At 35.1% G+C, this 9,519-nt stretch overlaps 1 long non-coding RNA gene across 1 annotated transcript; it reads right to left on the bottom strand.

Moving 5' to 3' along the window:
* Positions 1-6,940: 6,940 nt before the first annotated feature.
* Positions 6,941-8,126, bottom strand: LOC113313272. Its single transcript, XR_003341772.1, has 3 exons — positions 8,051-8,126; positions 7,343-7,465; positions 6,941-7,000 (listed from the first exon to the last, which is right to left on the bottom strand). It is a non-coding gene; the product is annotated as an uncharacterized LOC113313272 (long non-coding RNA).
* Positions 8,127-9,519: the final 1,393 nt, after the last annotated feature.

Genomic DNA, 9,519 nt, shown 5'->3' with positions numbered 1-9,519 from the left:
TTCACCTGCTTGGTTATACAGCCCTGGTCAGGAGTTAGTTGGTTAATGAGGTGTCGTGGTGATTACCATCCGCCACTCTACCATACCATGTGGTCATCTAAGAGAGGACTTGCTTGCGCAGCTTCCAAACCATCACATGAAGTAGGCTGGACATGATGCTATATTAAGACGCTCAACAACGATGCTTCATACATGCTGAATAAAATTCGATGCATTAACCTAGCATTACATGCTACCTTTTGTGGGTCCCATGATCCGCACATTCGAGACATCAATCATGTCACAAACTGGGGGATACATTCTGGGGTATTGGTCTGGCGGTTTACAGCGTGCAGCGCACGACGCACCATCACAAGAACGTGTCAGGAAGTCATGGACGGTTAGTGATGATGGGAGAAGTGGGAAAGACTGATCGTGTAACACTAACACACGCAACTCCACTACTCCATCACTCCACTTTCTCCACTTTCCATGAGAGACGTGGGTTAGGCTCAATGACTTGTATAAATAGGTTCTCCTCCCTATTTTCAAACAAGAAAAGACAACAAAAACCAAGTGTTGATACAACCGTATCCAAACACCAGAACTAATAGCTTACATTCTGCAAGCCAGTTCAGCTTTCTGATACAAGTCATACACAACCAACACCTCCACAATCTCAACACCTTCTTCGCTTTCCTCCCTAAGATCAACCCCATCTCCTTCACTTTGTGACCGAAGCAAGTCTGAAACGGCCATTTCTTGGTTTAGGCCGGAGTTGTACATATTGATTTCTCGAATCAGAAGCACTCCCGTGTAGTGCATTTTTTTAGGGTTTAGATTCATTTCTCATCCACATACCCCAAATTACCATATTCGGCAGGAATAGTTTTCACCCATAAACAAGTGTGTAAAACCCTCGTCCTCAACTCTTATATGTTTGCAAATTTTCTTTGTGAGATTTGTAAGATCTTTTCAGTTTGTCTTTTATTTTTTCGTTTCTTTGTCATTTTGTGACAAAAACGGGGAGAAATATATGGAGTAAACAAGTGATATTGACTTGTTGTGAGTTGGTATCACTAAGGGAAAGGACACTTGTGCTAAAACGTTTATTCTAACGAAAAGAGTGAAAGCATATACTAAGGGGGAGTCACATACCATGTGATATGCAGTTATGAGGAACTACATGGAAATAACAAAGACGTGCGGATTGAAAATCTACCTATCTTACCTTTAGGGGGAGTATTATCTTTGTTATTATAATGTCGGCAACGACATTTAAGGATTGAATTTAATGCAGGTTTGTGCTGTTGAACTTGGAATCAAGCATATGTGTATAATGAATTTTTGTAATTTGTTTATCCATATGATGTAAGAGTTTTGTCACTAAAATTGACAAAGGGGGAGATTGTTAGAGCATAGCTCGGTTAAACCCACCAAGCATTGCTATGTCAAGTTTGGTTGTCATATTTTAGTGAATCAAAACTCATTTAAAGAGTCGCTTGATTATATACTAGAGTCAACTTCGTATAGGTAAGCTTGAAAGTGTTAGGATATGAGACTTACAAGTATTACATGAAGACTTGAAGAATGTGAAGAAGTATGGAGCTACAACGACAACATCATCCTTCCTCTTGAGGTTAGTAATATTTGACTTGAGCTGTTTCATTCCCTAACGTATCTTTCAAGTCGTGCATATTGAAAACATAACTGCGAAGCTGTGAATGAAACTCTAGTTAGACATAGTATTAAGGAATACAATACGATGTTTATTGCTTAACCATTAAACTTTGTATATAAGACATCGACATGATCATATGAATGCTATTGTGATTATGTATGGGTATGAGTGAAGATTTCATCCTAGGAAACAATGTTTTACATTCGTTTAAAGGAAGTAAGTTCATAAACTTGTTTTGTGAATGGAAAGGGAATCGCTAGGCTTATTGGTATTGTTATTCATTGCAAATCTATTTTGAATTACCAATATGTGTGTTTAGTATAACCGCTCATAAACTTGTTTATGTATCTTGGTAAAACTATTCACAAGGCCTGACTTATGTATTGCTATGACTTTTATTAGTGAAACCGATCTTAAGTAATCACAAGATGGTATGATCGATGCCTTGTAAATAGAAACTTTTATCTAGTCATTGGGGAACCGATCCTAGTAAGAGGTGCAACAAATTTGCAAGAAGGAATCAATCCTTGTAAGAGGTGCAACACGTTTTTAGTAGATAGGGGAACCGATCCTATGAACATGTGCAACAAGTTCGTAGTTTTGGGGGAATTGATCTTATGGACATATGCAACCGAATACAAGTAGTTACCATAAGTTGTGGGGAACTTATCCTAGTACCTAGTCAACCAAATTTAGGTAACTAGCGTGACTATGCACAGTACTCACATGGAGGTAGAACCGAAATTGTTTTGGTAGAACCGTGAAACCCATAATTGGTGATTTGATAGGATAATCAATCACATATTTCTTGGAAATTAGACGAACCAATTATAAACTTGGTTGGAAGTGTGGAAAATCATTTCCAAGATTGTAAGTATGAAAAAGGACTTGCAAAGTAAAGATGTCGACATACTTTGAACATGTGCAGTAACTCTTATCATTAATTGTTCAAAGATATTCCTTAATAGATAAAGGAGAATCCCAGGATCGAAATAAATTGAGAATCTTTTAATTAAGGTTTCTTAGTTTTTATATGCTATTTAATCTCCATCAATTAAATGCATATCTTTAGAAAATAATAATTAATAATCTGCATTTATTGATTATAGATTTTTCTATTGGGATTTCAATCAATATTTGGACAGTGCATTTCCAGGAAAACTGATTTTGTGTTTATTGCATATCCTTGAGTATATTCGGTTTTGGAAATTCCTTGGTGTCCAAACTTCCTTGTCTATAAATATTGAAGTTTGCATTTCTAGCAAACTAATCCTCAGAGCCAGCAAAACTACCTGATTGTGTTGTTACTGGTGGAGCCGCCTATTCGGAGAGGAAAGTAACATAATTAGTAGAAATCTCTTACGACCGCTCAGTTTAAAGACTTCTTAAGAGAAGCTCTATTAGTACCGTTGGTGGGAAACAAGATAATTGCAGTTTAGTTTTAGTTTTCGATTATTGATTTGTTTGACTAACGGTTTTTGAATATTTGATTGCACCTAGTTTGTTTATTCTTGAGAACCTTCTCTTCTGATATAAGGCTCACTCAAACTAGATCAAAGATTAACGTTTCTACGGATATAAGTCTTTCTAGATCCGTAAGATAGATTCATTGATTTGCCATTGTTAACAGACTCCTTTATGTGCGACAAATCAATAAGGAATCAAGTTTGTTGTTGCAGGTTGTTACTTTGAAGATTAAATCGAAGATTGAAGACTTTGAAGATTTGAAGACTTTTGTTCTTGTGTTTTGATATTGGTGTAACTTTTTGTGACTTGATTTTTCGGGATTAAAGAGGTTGTTTATTTTCATTAAACATAACCCTTTTTAAGATCAACAAGTAGTTTGTGATTTTATCATAAACCTTGTAATCAAGACTGATTATTTCGGTAATCATTGTCTTGTTTGATCTTGTAAACCGAGGAACTTCAGATCTGGTAATAGGTCTTAAAAATAGAAGATCCTTAACTGTGCTTATATCATATATTTCGGTATTGTGATTATAAAGTGAGTCTTGTTACCAAACAGTTTATCCTTTACTGTTTGGAATACATCCAAAAGAATCTTGTCTGATTGAAAGATTGAACCATTAAGAAGATATATTATATTTAAGTCCTAAAGAGAACGCCTGTTCTGCTAGGATATCTAGTATCAAATATCTATTGAGAACTTCGGTTCTGCTAGATATTATCAGAACTAATATCTATTGAGAACTTCGGTTCTGCTAGATATAGTCCAAACAAGAATAGTGCTGAAGCTGAGTAACTAGGATTTTAGATTACTTAGTATTGTCTACACGAAGTTGCAGGTTTACTTTTTGTAGCGTCTTAATTCATTGAGTATTCAAATCTGGACTAGGTCCCGAGGTTTTCCGGCATTTGTGGTTTCCTCGTTAGCAAAATTCTGATGTGTGTGCTTTACTTTATTTTCGCATTATAATTGTTTTTATATTATAATTAAAGTAAATAAACTTGTACGTTAACTATGCACTTGATATTTAGCTTATAAGGTTTTACTATTATCAAGTGAACACTTTGTTGTAGTATTGTCTCGATTTTCATATCCATAGACGATCACACAAAGTGTATTGGATTTCTCCACTTGAATTTGATATTCTCACATTGTTGGGCCAGTCTGGACTAACCCTATTTCAAGTGGACACTGTGTTGAAATATTCCTTGAGTAATTGTATCTCCAAGAGGTTTATACATAATGGGTCTTGTATAGGTTGTGATCAAAATAAAAGATTGTGGTGTATTTGGGTACCCTCGTCTTTTCTCCTGCACATAAAATAAAACTCAACTTACCTTTATTATATGACCAAATACAACTCTTATGTTCGAAAGAACCAACGATGTGCATACATCATCATCTCCTAAGCGAGTAGTGACAAACGCCCATGGGTGCCATGTCACCTTATATTCAGTGAGACCTTCCAGTGCAATCCTGGGGGTAACAATGACCACACTGATCCTTTTTTTTTGGGCGTCCACCTAGAAGGTCTAAGCCATATGGTATCTGGATCTGTTCTGGGGGGAAGATTGGGAGTTGGTCGATATATGCCGAGATATTCATACCCCCAAAACTAATAAGGCATAACAACTATCAAACATAATTCACAAGTGAAAATTTAACGAAACTAATAAATTAAGAAATAATGTCAATAGAGAATTATAAACAAGTTTACCTCTAATATCTGTACGGGCCCATTTGACGACTTCATCTTTCTGCTAGAAAAATTTAGTGACATATACAAGTAGGAAAAAACATAGGCACCCCAGTCATAGTTGCCAACATCGTTAACATTTTCAAATGCTTAAACCATCCAGCATCGATGTAGTTGCTCGTATTAGAAAATAAAAATGTCCCGAGAAAAAACATAAAAAAATCCCTTGCAACTCTCTCAATTAGGATGACATTGTCACCAACACTTGAAAAGAAGGCATGTTTAAGTATTCTTTTAAGAACTTTATTATAATTGCATTGCATGTCTACTAAACAGAGTCATTGTTTTCCTTTAGCTCTGGAAAAAAAAATCTCGGACATAATGATACAGCTCGTAGTTATAGGTACACGTCTACCAACACTAATGCTAATTCATGTCAACATTATCCAATCTATGGCGTAAACCCCATCTCACCAAATGGAAAATGAAAACTTTTGGATTGTGTCCCACCAATGTTCAATGAGATAGTCAATCCGGTGATGTGTTTTCAAGTTGTTGTAGTAAAAAGGTTCGTTGAGACTTGTGAAAGCAAAAGAATTTAGACTTAAAAATTAAAGAAAACTTGACTCAAAATTTGATTTCAAGATATGATAAAATAACCAAGACACTGATTCCACTATTACACATGAATGAATGATGGTAAATAACCCAAAAATCTAATTATCTTTAAGTCCCTTATTTTCTTAACTCACAAATAATCAGGCAAATTCTCAAAAATTAATTGTATCCCCTAAGCATAGATTATCTAATCAAAGCATAACCTATATAATTGAATCACAACTAATGAAGAAAATTATGCAAACAATTAAAAACTCTGCAAAAGCAGTGATTGAGTGAATTATAATTAAATATTAGAGAAAATATAATAGTTACCAAATTATTCATGCGTAAATAGCTTCCTCATTTCATTGGTTGTGAGAGAATTAACACATCATCATGTTGGAAACACGCTCGAAATTCATTATTATTGCTCAAAAATGGTTTACAAATGATGAAAAGGGAGAAATATAATGAAAACCGGGTTTGTAACAATTATATGTGTTACAAACCAGAACGACACACAGTATGTGTCACTGATACTGTAGCAAATAAGTCTGCCTCTGATGTACGACCCTCGGCTTTGAGTCGTTATCACTGTAGAAAAACGATTGTCTTTGCTGGTCTGTTCTTCGTGTTCTTCAGCTATGCAGCAACAGAAATGGTGACTCTCTGTAACTTTCAATTTCTCGCCTCTGAGATGTTCTAAATCCTCCCAATTCTCTCTGTTCTAACCCCTAACTCTCCATACCCCTTCTCTTCAACCCTACTGACTTATTTATACCCAACAACACCGAGATATTCCTCACTGAATGCGAATAATCCCGTAATAATTGTGTTTATTTTTCCCGGTCTGTTATGAGAATAATCTTCCTTCTTTAGATCCATCACGCGTCTGCATGGTTTTGAAATACTCCAACACACTCAGTAAACAATCAACACGACTTCAAGTCCCTCCATCCACACGCAGAATCTCCAAAAATAACTCTGAAAATCTCGAGAATAACCCATGTACGTGCCATGTTCTTCAACTCCACGTAACTTCCCTTTTCTTCTCACCCGAGTGTACTGAGCTGGCTTCATTGATTATATTGGCTTAACAGATCAAACATGTTGACTGAAGAAGAAAATCTTCTCCCGAATCATCCAAATATCCGTGATAATCCCCCCTTGAATGCAGTTTCCCTGAATTATCAAAACTACGTGGACTTTGCTATTTTTTCGAAACAAAACTCCATACAATCCATATTTAGGTGAAACAGGGTCAACTCAATTAAAATCTCCGAGAAAAAAAATGCAAAGAACACATCCAATTCTCTTCCAGGAAATTCCGCCGTTGATAATTCATTTTCCCGCCAAAAAAATTCTTTAAACGTGAATAAGAAGGGTGCCCCCATAACCAGACTAGGGGTCCCTTTAGCAACTGGGGTGTCGTGGGGTGCAAATAGCGGCTAGTGTGCCCCTTAGTAAATGAGTGCCCCTTATCCAATCCGAGAGTCCGAATAGCAAATGTCCTCCGGGGTGCCCCGGGCAACTTTTCGAGCCGATTTTTCCAAGAATGTTTATTTCCAAAAAATACCTACAAACACACAAAACACCATAATAAGGATGAAAACGAGTACTAACAATACGAAACATTGAGGACAAATTAGACACATAAATGCGTCTATCATCAAAGCATGTGAACTTTCCCCTACTGACATGTTCAAAAGACCATCCTAGCCGGACTTTTTGATAACATACGTAGCTTGTGGACATTTACCTTGTATAATCTTATAAGTAGAAATTACCGAACGAAGAGACCCACACTGTTGAAACGGTAGACCGCTTGATACAAAGTCTATATCATGTGAAGAATGTGCTGAATTATCTACCACACTAGTATATTTCTTTAGGTTAGGTCTAAAAATCGTTTCATTACCTTCGCCTTCATAAACGCCATAGTCTACTACCTTGGCAGCATTCTCAACTGGTACATCAGCAACATGACGTTTCTTTTTATTAGTTCTTTTGCCACCCATTTTTCTTGTTGTGGTTGAAATTTCTACAAAACCAATGAAAGATATCACTCATTCACATCCATTTCATTCATATTGTACATATTGAAATTAATGATAAATGGTAAGAGTCATCACCACTAGGGTTCCATTTAAGATGGATATTCAAAACTAACAGTTCATGGGAAACTCACAAACATGCATGTAGAGATAAACCATTAAATTCACACAGGGGCCAAAACCAATTTTCTTTATACCAATATCAATTATATAATTTGTTCTTCAATTTTATATTTTGTTCTTCACATTTACAAGAACCTCATAATTGAACCATTTCTTACATGCAACTAATTTAAAAAAAGAAAAAACCAATTCTTAAACTTAATTTATAACCCAGATCAATTAGAATTAATCACAAACATCTTAATCAAAGAATTACATATATGCAATCGCAAAAAAATAAAATAAATAATACAAAACAGTTATAACCCAGATCTGTTTGACCGAATTAGAACACAAATAAGTTACAATCAATCATTAAAACATATTAATCCAACTAATTCAAACATGCAACAACGAAAAAAAAGAACAATTCTTAAACCTAATAGAGCATAAATAAGTCAGAAACATACCTTTTTCATATCTTTTAATTAATATAGGTGTTAGATTATATTAATTTCTTAATATAATATTGGTATTGGAATAAAAAGCTTTAGGATAAATTTTTCGGATTGAACGGAGATATAGGAGATATAGGGTATCTCTTGATAGAGAAGAAAATAAACATAAGAAGAAAGAAAGAAGTTAGAGAAATAGATGTTTCTGGTAGTATAGTCTCGAAATTCATGTAAAAAACTAAACGGGTTTATAAACCCCATTTGACGCTAAACGTAATTGTAAATTGCGTATAGGTTAGACGTAGTTTTAAGTCTCGTTTTCTTAAACGTAATTATATAAAATGTTTCACATTCAAATGGAATTTTAAATCCCGTTGTATATTAGACGCAATTTATAATTGTGTTTCATTTCACACGGTTTTATAAGTTACGTTTGACTTGGACGGATTTTTCGATCACGTTTATCTTCAAACGCAAATTTAAACTACGTTGGTGGATAGGAATTCAGCTACCATTGCATCACAAACGAAATTTCCAAAAAAAACCAAGCCATATTTGGGATGAGAATTTGGGAATATAAAAAATCATGACTAAAGTTTCTCTGGGGGGGTGTTCAGTTTTTGTTAATTATTGACCGGATTCAACTACGTAACTGATCTCTTAAGGCCGTTTCATATGCACAACGCATAAAATTCCATTTATTATACGGGGTGGCCTGGAAATCTAGCCACGTCACTGTGGCAAAAGTGTATAGCGATAAAAATGCTAATGAATGATCATTGGATGACGCCAGTGATAGGGAGTCCATAGTTGGCATTGGAAACTCCATTGCTCGATAGTTACTCTATCATTAACGTCTATTTTGTTAGAGATATTTCCCCTTTTACATTCCTATATATATGCCCCCTACTTAACAATTTACTCACTCTTATTTTTACATAAATTTTGCACTGCTTACCTATTTCTTTTACTTATATTCACGAATTGCTTAATTTTACTTTCATAATCAATGGCTTATAATGAAGAATAAATGCTCATGCATATGAATCGGTTTAAATCACAATAAAAAAAGCATCTTCGGATATTGCGAAAACTTGCTGAGGAGGCAGATGAAGATAAAGAACTGAACAACACTATGTTGCTGATATATTCGGGTCAATCTAATACCTACAGTTCCAGACCAAAGAAATATTCACAAGAAGATATGCGTACGGAGGGAGGGAATGGTCCATCAGAAGTTGATGCATCATTATTTTCTTCATAATTGTGTGTACTTCGACCAAGAGTAACTAAAACCAACTGTTATCCTTCAAGCTGCTGCCTATTATGATTGTTGGATATGACACGCTTTTCTTGGTCTTCTGGTTTACAAAATGACATTAATATTTTGCACAAATTGTCTCTATTTAAAGATACTACGATTTGTCCCCAAGTTCAATTCGTAATCAATGACCATCAATATATTCATGGGTATTATTATCTTG

This window comes from Papaver somniferum, chromosome 9 (genome assembly GCF_003573695.1).
Source record: "Papaver somniferum cultivar HN1 chromosome 9, ASM357369v1, whole genome shotgun sequence".
Taxonomy (NCBI): Eukaryota; Viridiplantae; Streptophyta; class Magnoliopsida; order Ranunculales; family Papaveraceae; genus Papaver; species Papaver somniferum.
Note: the sequence above shows the minus strand (reverse complement) of the source record. Positions and strands in the feature narration are given on the sequence as shown.